Source organism: Pongo abelii, chromosome 19 (assembly GCF_028885655.2).
Source record: "Pongo abelii isolate AG06213 chromosome 19, NHGRI_mPonAbe1-v2.0_pri, whole genome shotgun sequence".
Lineage (NCBI taxonomy): Eukaryota > Metazoa > Chordata > Mammalia > Primates > Hominidae > Pongo > Pongo abelii.
The window spans coordinates 51,841,253-51,858,726 of record NC_072004.2 but is presented as its reverse complement, the minus strand read 5'-3'; the positions used below and the strand labels follow the sequence as shown (position 1 = coordinate 51,858,726).

The window sequence follows — 17,474 nt, the reverse complement described above, 5'->3', positions numbered from 1 at the left end:
AAACAAGTAAGTCACTAAGTGAATTGACGTCACAATTTAGTGTTAGGAAGATGCTTTTCCCAGGCACGATTTGAACTCAGTGGTTTCCTGAATCTAGCAAAGTATGCTGCTTTGTTTTCTCTTAGATTAATTTTGCCTAATTTTAAAGCTTTGATTCTCTTTTTACGAAGACGAAAATAAATCTCTCTAGTCTGGGCCTTTTTCGTTTCCCAGGATTATCATTAAAATTGTCACTAACTTTTAGATAGTCCAGCACGCACCGGATGACTCTGAAGCCGGTTGGGCAGTGGAGATCGGGAAGAACATGAAAAAGCTTCAAAGCTTTTCGTTGAAGACTTCGGGAGATGTAAACCCCAAACGCGGGTTTTACTTCTCCGCTCCACCCCTCCCCGCAAACCCATGCCTACTCGTTTGACTGCTCAGCAATTCTGAGGCCAACGATTTGCAACGGCGAGGAGCAGGGGCTGGTGAGTCAAGGACTGGGCATGAAGTCAGGACTCTTAGGTGCCTTGACTCACGGCAGAGCCTTGAGGAAGTCGCTTTGCCTCCCACGTGTCTCCCCTCACCTGCCAGAGGCGGAGGGGAGGCGGGGCTGTGCTGGAAAACATCCATTTCGCATCGACTTGTTACAGATGGGCAGACCTGAATTTTAAAAGACCCTCAGAGTCACACAGCAAATGAGCCCTCAAATGCCCGTGTCCCGCCTGCGCTCTGGAGAACCCCTGCCCTGCCTCGGGGACTCGGGCGGTGGGTGTTGGCTCCGAGACTAGGACGGCACCTTGGCGTGGCGGGAGCAGGCGGAGATGCGCACGGAGGTTGCATGTTCACCTCCGGGTCTCGGGCGCCACGGCTGCCCGTACCTGTTCCAGCAAGGGTCAGCCAGGAACTGCCGCGCTACTGATTTTCCCTTCGCTCTTGGGTCCCAACTCCCGGGCTCTCCGGGCTGGGGAGGCGGTGGGGTGGGGTCGAGGCCGTCCCGAGCCACCCGCGGCGGCTTCACACCTGTATCGGATTTGCTTTCTCGACTTTAATCCTCTCCAATCCCGAAAGCACCCCAGCACAGCGCCCCCGCAGCCCGCCTCGAGCCCGGCTCATACGCAGACGCTGACTGGGGAAGCGAGGGGTCGCCCGTGTGTGAGGCACGGTAAGAGACCAGGGGACCTGCACCGAGGAACGCCCTGTAGGTGGCCGCTGCCTCGGGAGCTCGGGGCGCGCCCGGGCCAGCCCCCACGGCGCAGAAGCCCAGCGCGCACGCGCACCACCTGCCGCCCCGCGCTTCCCCCCGCCCCGCGCCGCGTCCCCCCACCTCCGGAGAGGGCGGCCAGGCGCAGGGAGCGTGCGCGCGGCCCGCCCCGGGCGCGGGCGGCGGGAGGAGGAGGCAGCGCGCGCGGCGCCCAGCCCGCAGAAGCCGGCGGCCGCGCAGGAGGACGGAGCCCCAGCCGCGACCCGCGACGCGCTGCGCCGCGCCGGTAGGGGACCCGTAGGCCCGGGGGTGGGGGTTGTGGGGAAGGTGTTGGGGTGGGGGCGGGAGGGCGGTACTTCGCGCTTCGGGTCCCTGGGCGCAGGGGGACCCAGAGGCCCGCGCGACCCCGCCTCTGGAAACTTTGTGCCGGCGCCACCACCTGCTCCCCGGCGGTCCTTGACTCTTCTGGGCGGCGCGGGGAGGAGAGGCCCGGGACCCTCCGCAGCGCACCCTCGCTTGCCCTGGGCGTGCGCCCCCTGCCGCTCCCCCGCCGCGCCGCGGCGCCCCCGCGACCCCGCGACCCTGTCCCTGTGCCCCGGGGCTCCAGCATCCTCGGCCGCGCCTCTCCTCCGTCGCCTTCCGACGCCGCTGAGGCCGCCTAGTCTCGCTGGCATCCACCCGCTCTGGAGCGCGCCGCGGCTTTTTGCATCTCCCCGAGGTTTCTGGTGCATGGATAGAAGCAACTTGACTTTCAGCGATGCCAAGTGTCCAACTTGAGTCTTCCTCTGCGGTGGTAGATGGGTGTGCGCGGTGCTAACATCTGTCTTTTTATTTCTCCTAAGTACCCTTGCTCTGGAGCGAAGTTGAGTTGTTGTTTGTAAAGAGGAGGTGCGTGCTGTGGCCGCCTTAAGTGGATTGTATAAGTGTATTTAGGTGGATGTTGCCAGTGGTACCAGCCAGTGTTATGGTAACTGGGCATCCCAGAGGCTAGGGAAGGAGGAGCGACTTACAAATGCAGTTTTACTATGCAGGGATTTTTTTTTTTTTAAACCACCTTGTACTTTCTATCCGGCAAGACCTCTGGACATTTAATGTGTGTTAACTCGTTAGCTGTTCATTATGGTTTATAAGAGAGGGGGGTGGAGAGCGTTACCATCCCGTTTAACAGATGTAAAAACGGAGGCGAACAGCAAACTCCGGGTATCCTTAGTAACCTTAAAAGAATAGGGACCAAGAGATTTAACCCAGAGTCTCCTGGAATTCCTAGTCCCTAAGGCCACTCAGAAGTATAATGGAATGTTGGACCGTCCTCCCTGACATTCTACAGATCACTTAAGAGTCAGAGAGGCCGAGGCCAGCCGGCAGCTCCATGCCTGAGACTCAGCTCTGCCACAAAGTTAGGTCACACTGGACAAGTCACAGTTTCTTTCTGCTCATTTCCTTCCTGCTCTCTAAAACCAGGGGAACAAAGGTGCTGTATTCTTTGCAGAGTTGTGCGTGTGTCTGGAGGCTCCACTCCCTTGAGCTGCGATTTAGTTATTGTTAGTTGTTGTGGACTCATAAAGGCCCCCAGTCTTGGTTCCCTTGAGAAATGCAGGGAAGGGGGCACCCCCACAGTGAACGCCTCTTCTTTGCCAGAGACGCCTGAGAACTCACATCAGGGACACTTCACATCAGGGACAGGCCAGGCCAGGCCAGGCCAGAGACCCTGACCTGAGGGGGAGGGACGAGGGTTGCCACGAGGAGGTAGGAAGGAGCCCTGCACAGGAGGCTTGACACATGGGCCCTATTCCTGCCTCCAGCTCTGACTCATCTTCTGACGCTTGGGGGAGGAGAGGTAGTTGCTTGGTATTTTTGGCTTTCCCCCATAAAACTGGAGACAGTTTCCTTCATTCCAAGTCGTTTTAATGTCACTGTTGAACGTGTGTGTCCTGAGTTCTCATCTGAAAGCTTTCACATCGGTTGACTGCAGGTATGAGTTCTGTAATAATAATTAATAGAATGGCATAAATGTATATTCATAAAAGACTAGCCAAGTATGTAAGTCCAGGAAATCCTTTAAGACTTTAACATTTTTAAAGGTGGACTTTAGGGAGGGCTATGTTTGATGGGTTCCTTTGCAATTGGGATTTTAAGGCAAAATGGATTAAAAATGCTTTTCCCAAAATCACGAGAAATACATTAACCATTCTCTGTGACATTTAAACTTTACTAATAAGGTTAAAGCTTTCTTTTGAACCTCTTTCTCAAAAGTAACTGCCAAGTGCATCTTGATCGGTTTGTGTGCATCTTTTTAGACTTTTCTAAGCATTTTTATAAATGTTCGTTTGCACAAAGTGGTTTTTTAACCGAAATTAATTATTTTAAAGTTGACTTGTCCTGTTTATAAAGATTTGGCTTCTGTCAAGAACAAGTAACGTGTTTAAGTACAACTGTTGGTAAAGTTTTAATAATCCTGATAGACGGTGTTACTTCTCAGGGCAAGGGGCAAATTACCCCTTTAAACAACTTCAGAGTAGTAGAATCATTACGATCCTAGGTTTTACTCTTAGGTGCTGAATAAAACTTTCCTATTTAAAAAAATCTAGGACTACTAGCCTATTGTTTTGTCTTTGCTTATAAAGAAACGTCAAAGGGAGTGGAAGGCAGGGAGAGTTGCTAAAGCAACCAAGGCCTGGGTATAAACTTACAGAGCTAACATTTAAGATGGCTTTATTATTTATGAAAGCTTCACTTCACCTGGGTGAAGACAAAGGAAAGTGTTAATGTGGGCACCCTTCAAATCAGTAATTTCAGGAAATGGATGGGTTAAAACAAAATTCATGTCAGGAGTCTGTGGATTTATATATTATACATTTACCGAGGACTTTTACCATGCTAAAGGTGCTGTGCCTGAATACAGAGGAAGAAGGCAAGTAAGGTCGGTCTCTGACCTTATGAAGCTGACAGGCAAATAGTGACAATCAGAGAGGGTTGGCCAGAATTGTTGTCATGGTTCTGAATTCCCAGAAATCAACATTAGATTTATTGAATTGTAAATTATGTAAAAAAGTGTCTAAAACAAATGGATAATTTGATGAATTATTTTAACGAAAACATAAGTGTAACCATCTTGCAGGTCAAGAATCTGACTCCAGAGGTCCTAGCCAGAAACTACCCTGACTTTTATGGAAGTCCCTCCTCCAGAGGTCCTAGCCAGAAACTACCCTGACTTTTATGGAAATCATTTCCTTCTTTTCTATAGTTTTTATCCCCTAAATATAAATCCCTAATTGACATAGTTTTATTTTGCTTGTTTTTAACCTCAATGCAAACTAAAAGTAGATACTCTTGTGAATTCTTTCTGGTCGGCATCGTGTGTGTGTGTGTGTGTGTGTGTATGTATGTATGCGTGTGTGTGTATGTATGTGTATACACAACGCACATATATAATTTTTTAAATTTCTGCAGCATGCTATTTTAAAAGATTTATCCATATTGTTGCCTATGCCTGTAGTTGTTTTTGTTTTTTAATTTTTTTAGAGACATGGTCTCACTATATTGCCCAGGCTGGTCTTGAACTCCTGGGCTCAAGGGATCCTCCTGTCTGGGCCTCCCAAAGTGCTGGGATTACAGGTGTGAGCAACCACACCCAGCCCAGTTAGTACATTTTTGTCTTATGAACATACCACAAATTACCTGTCCACTGTTGATGGACATCTGGGTTGTTTCTGGTCTAGGGCAATTACGAACAGCCCTGAGTCAGGTGTGCATACCTTCAGCTTTACTAGTTGATACCTGGTTTCCAAAGTGGTTGTACCAATTTACATTCCTTCAGTGGTGTCAGCTTTGAGTTTGTAAGTCACTGTATTTGCTGTTTAATCACAATTATGCTTGAATATTTTCTGAATGAATGAATAAAGGTCCCCAGGTAGTCTGATCCCTGGCCTGTCATGTACCAGCGTATTTTTATTTAGTTATATGGTTTGGACTAACCACCCAAACACCAGAAATGGTTTTCCCACTGTGTTTGGTTGACAAATATCTAATGGAATCCTTTCATCAATCTTTTTTTTTTTTCCGAACAGATGAGTAGTTATAGGAAATTTTAAATATGCAAAATGAAGTACTAAAAATAAGTGGCTAGTACCTAGACGTTTTTTAAGGCTCTTGAATGAATCCTGCCTCTGGTGAATGTTTCCATTGTGCCCAGCCCTAAACGTGTAGGACAGTGTATTGTGCAGGAACCCAGGCCTATCGTTGTTAAAGTACCCTCTGAGGATGAGACTCCTGAAGAGGCACTGTGCACAGACCCTAACTCATACTTCTTGGCAATTCCAAAGTAACCACAGACTCTGTGCTACAGGAATCAATGACTCTTTTAAACGTTTTTTTGTTTCTTTTTTTGAGACGGAGTCTCACTCTGTCGCCCAAGCTGGAGTGCAGTGGTGCGATCTCGGCTCACTGCAAGCTCCGCCTCCCAGGTTCATGCCATTCTCCTGCCTCAGCCTCCCTAATAGCTGGGACTACAGGTGCCCGCCACCATGCCCGGCTAATTTTTTGTATTTTTAGTAGAGACGGAGTTTCACCGTGTTAGCCAGAATGGTCTTAATCTCCTGACCTCGTCATCCGCCCGCCTCGGCCTCCCAAAGTGCTGGGATTACAGGCGTGAGCCACCATGCCCGGCCTTTAAATCTTTTAAATGTATTTTTCTCTAAATTTTCCTTTGCCTGAGAAAGTAGAAGTAGCTTAGAGCAGGGTTTTTGTTCGTTTTCTTTGTAAGAGATGGAGTCTAGCAGTGTGGCTCAGGCTGGCCTTGAACTCCTGGGCTCAAGGGATCCTCCCATCTCAGCCTCCTAAAAGCTGGGACTGCAGCATGTGCCACACCCAGCTTGAATTCCTGCTTTCTGAACAGACAGTTGCCAGCTTCACTTTGATTGCCTGGGTTTAGTTTTGCCAGCTGGATTTAAAGTGTGTGTGTGAGAGAGAGAGAGAGAATGTGAGAAAGAGAAGGAGTAGGAGGGAGGGTGTGGGGAGAGATGGGCAGTTCACCTGAGGGCAGCCATTAAATTCAGGAGTTCATTAAGTACTTACCATGTGCCTAGTATTATGTGCTGTGTTTCTGCCCTTACAGCAGAGTGTTATGCAATTCTGTAGGTTTACAAAATACCTCAGGGGAATCCTTTTTAGCTGGAGGGATAATGGAAGAACACTAGCACAAAGACTGAGATTTGTAGATCCTTTTTATTTCTTCTCTAAAGCATCTTGGAAAATAGCTAAATCACTCTATTTTCAGTCTTTATTTACATAAGTCACAAAGACTTTTTTGCTCATTATAGTAAAGATTTTTTTTCAGATTCTCTAAAATAATCACAATTTTGGAAACCACATGCGGATAAATTAGAAGTTTTCAGGAAAAGACACCCAAAGGAGGAGGAGTAAGAAGTCGTTAGTATGGGAACCTGTTGATCTGGGTGATGGGGGAGGAGCCCTGTCGTGTTCTTTGTCACCCCGTCGTCGGCCTTCCAGCGGGCAGCTTTCACAGAGGAGCTCCATTTTCCACCTGTTGCAGGGCAGGGGCAGCCTCAGCCTGGGCGAGGAGGCCTGGGGCTGAGATCACAGCCATGCCCTTTCATGTGCAGCCCACCCAGCTCACCTGGGCACGTCCCATTCTGTTCTTGCACCAACCTAGAGCAACCAGAGGTCCAGCTGGGTCAGCTTTTCACACCCCATGCCATGTTGAAACCTCTGTGGACAAGAAGGTTCTTTTGAAGTTCATATGCAACTGCTGGGTTTACTTCTATCTTTGTCCCAGAACAGTTTCTGCATCAGTGGCCTAGGGCGAGTTTGTTTGTTTTGACTCCTTATGTCTTTGAGTGTGTGGGTACATATGAGAAAACTCCCTAACTGGAGCATGCTGCTTCTGTTGACGAGTAAACATTATGTGGCAGAGAGCGCCTTCTAAGCACCAGCCTTCCCCCACCCCCCGGGATAGTGACTAGGAGGTGAACTTGCTTTAAGTTTTTTTTGTTTTGTTTTGTTTTTTTGAGACGGAGTCTTGCTCCATCACCAGGCTGGAGTGCAGTGGCGCGATCTCAACTCACTGCAACCTCCGCTTCCCAGGTTCAAGCAATTCTCCTGCCTCAGCCTCCCGAGTAGCTGGGATTACAGGTGCATGTCACCACGCCCAGCTAATTTTTCTATTTTTAGTAGAGATGGGGTTTCACCATGTTCAGGCTGGTCTCGATCTCATGACCTCGTGATCCGCCTGCCTCGGACTCCCAAAGTACTGGGATTACAGGCATGAGCAACCGCGCCCAGCCTGCTTTAAGTTTTAAGGAAGCACTTCTAAAAATAAAATCTGGAAGTACTGTCAACATACAAATTACATACAAATTTGAAGATTTATAATGAAGAATTTTGCCAATTTAGCTAAAATCTAAATCTTAAGATTTAACTAAATCTTTTAAATCTTTGTGTTTCATTATAAAACACAAAACATTTATAATGAAGACACACTTCGTGTCATCATTGTAAATCTTTGGTGTTACTCTGGCTCCTATATAAAGAGCACTGGCAGGCTCAGGCCGGAAGTGGAGAGGGGGCTTGGACTGACAACTATGTTGTTAATTTTCTTCTATTAAAAATATTTTTTACTTTTGGAAATTGAAATCATATAGAAAGTTATGCTGGGCACAGTGGCTCACGCCTATAATCCCAGCACTTTGGGAGGCTGAGGCGGGTGGATCACTTGAGGTCAAGAGTTCAGTCGAGACTAGCCTGACCAACATGGTGAAACCCCATCTCTTATAAAAATGTAAAAATTAGCCGGGTGTTAGGCCGGGCGCGGTGGCTCACGCCTGTAATCCCAGCACTTTGGGAGGCTGAGGCGGGTGGTTCATGAGGTCAGGAGTTCGAGACCAGCCTGACCAACATAGTGAAACCCAGTCTCTACTAAAAATACAAAAATTAGCCAGGTGTGGTGGTGGGCCCCTGTAATCCCAGCTACTCCAGAGGCTGAGACACAGAATTGCTTGAACCTGGGAGGTGGAGGTTCAAGTGAGCCAAGATCATACCACTGCAATCCAGCTTGGGTGAAAGAGCGAGACTCCATCTCAAACAAACAAACAAAAAATTAGCCGGGTGTGGTGGCATGCACCTGTAATCTCAGCTACTTGGGAGACTGAGGCAGGAGAATTGCTTGAACCCAGGACGCGGCAGTTGTAGTGAGCAGAGATTGTGCCATTGCACTCCAGCCTGGGCAACAGAGTAAGGCTCTGTCTCAAAAAAAAAAAAAAAAAAAAGAAAAGAAAATTATTGAAAGCAAATTAACCAGCATCATAACTCACCATTCAAAAATCACTGGTCATACTTTATCTTTTATAATGCTTAAAAATTAAGCATTATCAAGTCAAAGCTTCCTTGGGCCATTTCTCTTCCTTTCCCACTGAGACAACCCCTCCCATGAATTTGGTACATTTCCTTCCAACTCTATTTAAATATCAATTTTACTTCAAACTGCATTTTTTTTTTTTTTTAAAGACAGAGTCTCTTCCCCAGGCTGGAGTGCAGTGGCACAATCTCGGCTCACTGCAACCTCCGCCCTCTAGGTTCAAGTGATTCTCTTACCTCAGCCTCCTGAGTACCTGGGATTATGGGCATGTGCCACCATGCCCAGCTAATTTTTGTATTTTTAACAGAGATGGGGTTTCACCATGTTGGCCAGGCTGGTCTCAAACCCCTGACCTCAAGTGATCCACCTGCCTTGGCCTCCCAGAGTGCTGGGATTACAGGCGTGAGCTACCTCTCAGCCTTCAAACTGCTTTTTTGATGAATGTCAAAAGGACATAGAGGCCGGGTGTGGTGGCTCATGCCTGTAATCCCAGCACTTTGGGAGGCCTAGGGAGGTGGATGACTTGAGCCCAGGAGTTCAAGTCCAGCCTGGGCTACATGGCAAAACCCGGTCTCTACAAAAAACACAAAAATTAACTGGATGTGGTGGCTCATGGCTATCGTTACAGCTACTTGGGAAGCTGAGGTGGGAAGATTGCTTGAGCTCGGGAGGTCGAGGCTGCAGTAAGCCATGATTGTGCCACTGTGCTCCAGGACTCTTGCTCAAAAAAAAAAGACAAGACAAGACTAGGTATGGTGGCCCACGCCTACAATCCCAGCACTTTGGGAAGCCGAGGCCAGCCAGAGTATCACTTGAGTCTGGGAATTCAAGACCAGCCTGGGCAACATGGCAAAACCCCGTCTCTACAAAAAATTAGCCAGGCGTGGTGATGCACCCCTGTAGCCCCAGCTACTCAGGAGGCAGAGGTGGGAGGATCACTTGAGTCCCAGAGGTTGAGGCTGCAGTGAGCCTAGATTGCGCCACTGCACTCCAGCCTGGGTGACAGAGCAAGACCCTGTCTCAAAAAAAAAAAAAGACAGAAATCTTTACTAGCCTTTATTTTGTACTATCACATATGTTCTATGTTTAGGGGATGGAACTCTTAGAGCATTTCACATTATGTTTCTTTTTTTTTCCTTTTTGTCACATGATGTTTCTTGTTAACAAAAGTTGGAGAAGTATTTAGTGTTTTACAGAGCTTCAGTTGGTGTAAACTTTCAGCCAAAGATGATCCAAAATGGAAATGGAGTGGAACTTGTTTTGTGTACTAGATTGTATCTTTTTTTTTTTGTTTTTTTTGACAGAGTCTCGCTCTGTTGCTTGGGCTGGAGTGCAGTGGCGCAGTCTCGGCTCACTGCAAGCTCTGCCTCCCGGGTTCACGCTATTCTCCTGCCTCAGCCTCCCCAGTAGCTGGGACTACAGGTGCCCGCCACCACGTCTGGCTAATTTTTTGTATTTTTAGTAGAGATGGGGTTTCACCGTGTTAGCCAGGATGGGCTCTATCTCCTGACCTCGTGATCCACCTGCCTCGGCCTCCCAAAGTGCTGGGATTACAGGCGTGAGCCACCACGCCCAGCCCTAGATTGTATCTTAAATCCAAATGACTACTGCATTATATGAAAGTAATCAGTTTTGTTTTGTTTTGTTTTTTACAAAAATTACACTTATGGAGTTTCTTATTCCATTTATCCTCCTAGAAAGTACAAGAGATGTTGATTTTTTCCACAATATCAGATTACTGTTAGTAATATTTTTAGATTCCTTCTAAAAAGGTACTTGCTAGAAATATGAATTCCGAGGCCTTCACTTCCAGAAATTCTGATTAATTAGGTCTGGGGCGGGGTCTAGGAGTCTGCATTCTAACAGGCAGCCCAGGTGATTCTCGTGTAGGACTCCTCGGGACCACACTTTGAAGAATGCGTCTACTATGCTGTGATGGTTTTATAACTTACTAATTTCAACCAAGGATTGGTGTCGTAGCCCATTCTCACGCTGCTATGAAGAACTGCCTGAGACTGGGTAATTTATAAAGGAAAGAGGTTTAGTTGACTCACAGTTCCACACTGCTGGGGAGGCCTCAGGAAACTTACAGTCAGTGCAGGCAGGGGAAATGCCAGACGCTTATAAAACCATCAGATCTCATGCGACTCAATCACAATCACCAGAATAGCATGGGGGAAACTGCCCCCACCTGGTCCTGCCCTTGACACGTGGGGATTATGGGGATTACAATTCAAGGTGAGATTTGAGTGGGGACACAGAGCCTAACCATATCAGTTGGCAAACCTTTTTTTTTTTTAATTTTTTTTATTTTAAGAGATGGGGCCTCACTGTTTGGCTCAGTCTGGATTACAGTGGCATGATCCTGACTCACTGCAGCCTCGAACTCCTGGACTCAAGCAATCCTCCTGCCTTGGCCTCCCAAAGTACTGGGATTACAGGTGTGAGCCACCACACCCGACCCTCTAGAAGTGTTTTTGTTTGTTTGTTTGTTTTTTGTTTTTTGAGACAGAGTTTTGCTCTTTCACCCAGGCTGGAGTGAAGTGGCGCGATCTCGGCTCACTGCAGCCTCCATCCCTCCCGGGTTCAAGCGATTCTCCTGCCTCAGCCTCCCGAGTAGCTGGGATTATAGGTGCCCACCACCACACCTGGCTAATTTTTATATTTTTAGTAGAGACAGGGTTTCACCATGTTGGCGGGGCTGGTCTCAAACTCCTGACCTCAGGTGATCCACTCGCCTCGGCCTCCCAAAGTGCTAGGATTACAGGCGTGAGCCACCATGCCCAGCCTAGAAATGTTTTACTAATTAGTAATGTAGTCTTCTAAAGGGAACTATTACATTGTCATATTGTGTTTCCAGACAGCATTTTTTTCAGTTAAAGCCAAGGGAATAACTTCAGGATCCTCTGCCTTGGGACCCCTCTCGTTCAGCTGAAAACTTCATCCTTCCCTTTGCTGTAGGGTGGCATAGACACCCAGTTGCCCTCACAATGCAGTCCGACTGCTCTCGGCATGGGAGCGGGCATGGCCTTCGCCAGTTGCCTCCATCCCGCTGAAGCAGAAGACTCAGCTGTTTACCTCACCCTGCTCGGAAACTCTAGCGTGGTAATTATAGGTACCTTTGATTTGTAAAGAAAAATGGGAAATTAATTTATCAATACATTATAAGTGAAGTTAATTTGGTATAAAATCACTAAAAGATGTGGAATTGGACCAGGTATATGATAAGGAAGTCCTCATAGAGTGAAGGGTGAAGCTCACCGCTGGAACTTTAAGGATTTTGATATGTCTAATGAGACATCAAAGATGATCAAAGGGTGATTATTAACTACTGAGCTCTTAGTCTTGTGAACTTTATTCTAATTTAGAAATTCTGTTCTTTATCTTCCCTTAAAGTAATAATGAGCTTGTAAGGACTGAAATCTTATTTATGAAAAGACCTGCATTTTCTGAGATGTCATGGTCTTGCTTCTCAGAGGGCAGTAGTAACTTTGACAGTTTTGAGGCAAACTCATACCTACCTGGGTTTTATTGCTGATCAGTGATTTTTTTAAGCACTTTGCCTCTAGATGTTCTGACTTACATAAATAACAGTTTATCATTTAACCAAGCACATATGATTCACATTTAATTTTTACCACTTAGTCCTGGAAGATTTTAAAATGTTATTTATATAAGCCGTTGCTCAAATTGGTTTCCAGTTATCACTAAACAAGTTTAAATACAGTTGTGGACTTCTGCGAGCTTTTTATTGGATATTTCACACCCGAAGACCATCTTGTACCACCAACAGTTTAGGATTCTTAGAGATTACTCCCCAGACTGTAGAAGTAAAGCATAGTCACATCAACCTGACCTTATGTTCCTTAACTCCTTTCTCGCTGCAGTTTCCCGCCACCCCACACTCGCCCCGGCTAATGAAATGTACGTTTTGGTAGACTTTGAATGGATGGATCCGTTGTGGTCCAATTGTATGACTGAGCCACAAATGGCGAACTCATGGAAGGACGGTTCTGGTCCCAGTGGGGCTACTAATTTTCTATGTAGAGTCTGGGAAAGCCTCTTAACCTCCATTTACCTCTGATTCTCTGGGAACGGCAACAGCAGAATGATACTGATCTGGGAGAGGCTGAGCAGTGCTTATGTGGCTTATGTGGGACAGGTGCCCGAACCTGCTGCCACAGGTCAGTTGGGGCAGAATGAGGCAGATTTTCACATTGTATTAAGTTAGTTTTTAATGAGTTTAATCTTCAGTTTGCACTTTTCAAAAACTGTGTATACAAATCACCTGGGATCTTGTTAACCTGCTGGAGCCGATTCTGTAGGTCTTGGAATAGAGCCTGTGTTCTGCATTTCTTTCAAGCCTCCAGGTGGTATTGATGCTGCTGGGGCTTGGATCACACTTGATAAATGGTGAGGGCTGTAGAAAAGGGCTGTATTCTCCATTCCAAGTCTAAAACAGGAGGCTCTTTTTTTTTTAGATGGAGTTTCTCATCACCCAGGCTGGAGTGCAATGGAGCGATCTCGGCTCACTGCAACCTCCACCTCCTGGGTTCAAGCGATTCTCCTGCCTCAGCCTTCCAAGTAGCTGGGATTACAGGTGCCCACCACCACGCCTGGCTAATTTTCGTATTTTTTAGTAGAGACAGGGTTTTACCATGTTGGCCAGGCTGGTCATGAACTCCTGACCTCAGGCAATCTGCCTGCCTCGGCCTCCCAAAGTGCTGGGATTATAGGCATGAGCCACCGTGCCTGGCCAAGGGGGCTCTTGAAAGGCAAGAATGGGAGGAGAAAAAGCATGGTATACAATCTATAAAACAACTCCCCAAGAAACAACTCAGGTTTTCAGTACTATGGGCTGTTTTTTCTTCGCTTTGATCACCAGTTTTTTTGCACCAGTTGTTTCGTTCACTCAATGGTAGTCCATCTCTTACTGTTATTCAGTTGTTTTTATATATGTATCTTGTGTCATTTCTGTTAGATGATAAAATCTTAGCACAGGGTTATGCCTTACGTTACCTGTATATCCCTGCTGTAGTTACTACTGCTGCATAACACAGCTCTAAAACTCGTTGTAAAATAACTATTTGTTTTGTTTGCAAGTCCCTGTTTTTTTTTTTAAGACAGTGACTCGCTCTGTTCCCCAGGCTGGAGTGCAGTGGTGCAATCACAGCTCCCTGCAGCTTTGACCTCCTGGACTCAAGCAATCCTTCTGCCTCTGCCTGCCATGTAGCTGGGACCACAGGTGCACATCACCACGCCCAGCTATTTTTTTTGTTTGTTTTTTGTAGAGAGAGTCTTCTCATGTTGCTTCAGTTGGTCTCGAACTCCTGGGCTCAAGCAGTCCTTCCGCTTCGGCCTCCCAAAGTGCTGGAATTACAGGCTTGAGCCACTGCCCCTGGCCTAAAATGACTGTATTGTACTCACAGATTCCTGTAAGTCAGGAATTTGGACCTCACTAGTGGGGGCAACTTGCTTTTGCTTCACAATGTCTGAGGCCTTAGGTAGGAGATTCAAAGCCTGGGGGTGACTTGATGGCTGGGAGCTATAATCATAATAAAGTATCTCTACTTACATATCTAGTGGTTGAGCTTGGGTATCAGCTGGGACTCAGTTGGGATGTTAGCTGAACACCCATGGCCTCTCCGTGTGGTAGCTCTGTTGGGCTAGTTTGGGCTTCCTCACAGCATGGCAGCTGGGTTCCAAGGGCAAGTCCTAAGAGAACAAGGTAGCAGTGTGCGACATGTTTGTGCTCTGGCCTCAGAAGCATCATTTCTACTGTATTTTTTTGTTTGTGCTTTAAAGACAGCATCGTTCTGTCGCCTAGGCTAGAGTGCAGTGGTGCCATCATAGCCCCCTACAGCCTTGAACTCCTGAGTCCAAGCGGTCATCCTGCCTCAGCCTCCCAAAGTGCTGGGATTACAAGCATGAGCCCCACGCCCAGCCTTTACTGTATTCTTTTGGTTGAGGCCGTCACAAAGGTTTCTCAGGGTTCAAATGAGGGGACATCAGCCCCACTGTTGGATGGGAAGAGTGTCAAGATTACACTGTAAGGGCTGGCCACAGTGGCTTACGCCTGTAATCCCAGCACTCTGGGAGGCCGAGGTAGGCAGATTGCTTGAGCCCAGGAGTTTGAGACCAGCGTGGGCAACATGGGGAAACCCTGTCTCTATGAAAAATGCAAACATTAGCTGGCCATGGTGGCGCACACCTGTTGTTCCAGCTACATGAGGAGGCTGAGGTGGGAGGATCACTTGAACTTGGGAGGCGGAAGTGGCAGTGAGCCAAAATTATACCACTGCACTCCAGCCTGGGCTACAGAGGGAGACCCTGTCTCAAAAACAAAACAACAAAAAACAAGGTTACATTGTAAGAATGTCATGTGAGATGGGAGATGCTGTGGCCATCTCTGGGGAATACATTCTGCAGCAGTCGCAACAACACTGAGCAGGGTGTTGGCCACATTGCATAAACTCAGTGAAAGACTGTTGTGTAAATGAGTGGTAGGTAATTTAAGCACCAAGGTGGGTGAGGACCAAATACAAGAATTCAGTTCCAGATGTGAACAGATTACCCCATGGTACCGAGATAAATGCAGACCTTCCACCTTTTATAGTTATCGATGGTCTCTTCTTGCTATCTCTACTCTTTCTGTTTCCAACATGGAGAATCTATGAATTGATCACCTGGGACTGAACTTCTTCAAATCTTTGCATTTGTGTCACGATGCTGACATGGTTTTTCCTGCTTATCTAGTGTATTGCCCTTCTTCTTGGGCTGTGGCATATCCCAGCAGCTGGCTAGTATCTTACAGTGATCGGGCTGGGAGTGGTGGCCCATGCCTGTAATCCCAGCACTTTGGGAGGCCAAGGCGGGCAGATCACCTGAGGTCAGGAGTTCGAGACCAGCCTGGCCAACATGGTGAAACCCCCTGTCTCTACTAAAAATACAAAAATTAGCCAGGTGTGGTGGCATATGCCTGTAATCCTAGCTACTCGGGAGGCTGAGGCAGGAGAATCACTTGAACCCGGGAGGTGGAGGTTGCAGTGAGCCGAGATCGCATCACTGCACTCCAGCCTGAGTGACAGAGCAAGACACCATCTCAAACAAAAACAAAAACCAATGATCGGCTTCTCTTAGCCTCAGCAAATGCAGTGTGAACAGGCGCTGGTCCATCTGCGGACATCGAGATGGCTGGCCTGGTCACACCTATATAGGCAGCTGCTCTGTGGCTGCATGTCACACTGAGGGACTATCTGTGGCTGAACCGGAGTGTGACTCTCAGTCTTTGGCTTTATATATCTTATGTGTATTTATCCTCATCTCAGGACACTATCATATCAGTTAATTAATACAATGAGAAAAGCAAAAACGATCCCTCCTCCAAAGTAAGTAGAAGATGTTGAGATGTTTTACCACAATTGCTAAAGCTTTCCAGGTGACAGAACAATTTGTGAATATCTTTTACTTCATTTTACTTTAATATGTATATATGAGACAGGGTCACCCTGGCTGGAGTGCAGTGGCACAATCATGGCTCACTGCAGCCTCGACTTCCCAGACTCAAGTGACCTCCTCATCTCAGCCTCCTGAGTAGCTGGGATTATAGGCGCATGACACCATGCCTGGCTAATTTTTAAAATATTTTTTGTAGAGACAGGGTCTCATTATGTTGCCCCGGCTGGTCTTAAACTCTTGGGTTTAAGGAGTCCTCCTGCCTCAGCCTCCCAAAATGCTGTGATTACAGTTGTGAGCCACTGTACCTGGCTGAAATTTTACTTTTTTATTTTTATTTTTTGTGACAGAGTCTCGCTCTGTTAACCAGGCTGGAGTGCAATGGCATGATCTTAGCTAACTGCAGCCTCCATCTTCTGGGTTCAAGCGATTCTAGTGCCTCAGCCTCCCAGGTAGCTGGGATTCCAGGTGCACACCACTATGCCCGGCTGATTTTTGTATTTTTAGTAGAGACAGGGTTTCACCATGTTGGCTTAGCTGTTTTTTGAGTTTTTTGGTAGAAATGGGGTTTCGCCATGTTGCCCAGGCTGGTCTCCAACTCCTAAGCTAAAATGACACAACCACCTTGGCCTCCCAAAGTGCTAGGATTATCATTTTTGTTACTAAATCAGAAATGTGGGCCGGACCTGGTGGCTCACCCCTGTAATCCCAGGATCTCTTGAGCCTGGGAGATCAAGGCTATAGTGACCTAAGATTGTGCCACTGTACTCTAGCCTGGGCAACAGAGAGAGACTCAGTCTCAAAACAAAAAGAACTAGACAGACATTTACTTTATTAGAAGGAGAAAATGTGATTACATAAGCTTTTTGAATATAAAAAGGTAACAGTGTAGGCCTCTCCAGTATATACTCTGGCCCTCTGAAATTCCTAAAACTGAAAGTATTTTAGTGAGAGCATTTTACACAGTCATCTGAGGCACTGTTGTGGCCATTTTCTGCTGTTGACTGAACATGAAAAGAAAAGCCGTAGATAGAATTTCAGTTAACTGCTGATTCTGGTGGTTGTCATCATTTTTTTTTTTTTTTTCTTTTAAAGAAAAGTAACCTCCATGGCATTAGGATGGATGCTCTCTCTGATTAGGCCATGACCCCATGTAGCGATTCTGAGTGTCGGGTACCACTGCTCCAGGTTCGGATACCGGTGCTGACCATAAGGCTACAAGGCTGATGCCCGCATCCCAGGAGCTCCGCGGTGCAGGGAGCAGTCAGGTGTTATTAATATTAGTGTATGTATTACTGAGATTAGAGGCCCGCTGGGAAGACACTAATCTTGTATTTTGTTCAGTACTTAGTGTTCGATGCTTATTATCCAAAAAGACCAGCATCGTCTCTGAGAAGATGTTGCTTATAGCTGGTTAAGAACAAACCCGGCCGGGCGCAGTGGTTCAAGCCTGTAATCCCAGCA

General features: G+C 47.0%; 1 protein-coding gene across 10 annotated transcripts in view; it reads left to right on the top strand.

The window, feature by feature from the left end:
• DUSP14 (dual specificity phosphatase 14) overlaps positions 1-17,474 on the top strand; it is a 35,200-nt gene that overhangs the window by 10,064 nt on the left and 7,662 nt on the right. For 2 of the 10 annotated variants that reach the window (XM_063718696.1, XM_024235618.3), the window contains exon 1: positions 1,335-1,469. The exons of 1 other annotated variant lie outside the window; for it this stretch is intronic. The gene's annotated coding sequence lies outside the window, so the exon portion shown is untranslated. Of the gene's footprint in view, positions 1-38; positions 1,145-1,334; positions 1,470-1,788; positions 3,156-17,474 lie in introns of those variants that run through there. 7 more of the 10 variants (XM_063718693.1, XM_063718697.1, XM_063718699.1 and 4 more) reach the window with 7 other exon arrangements.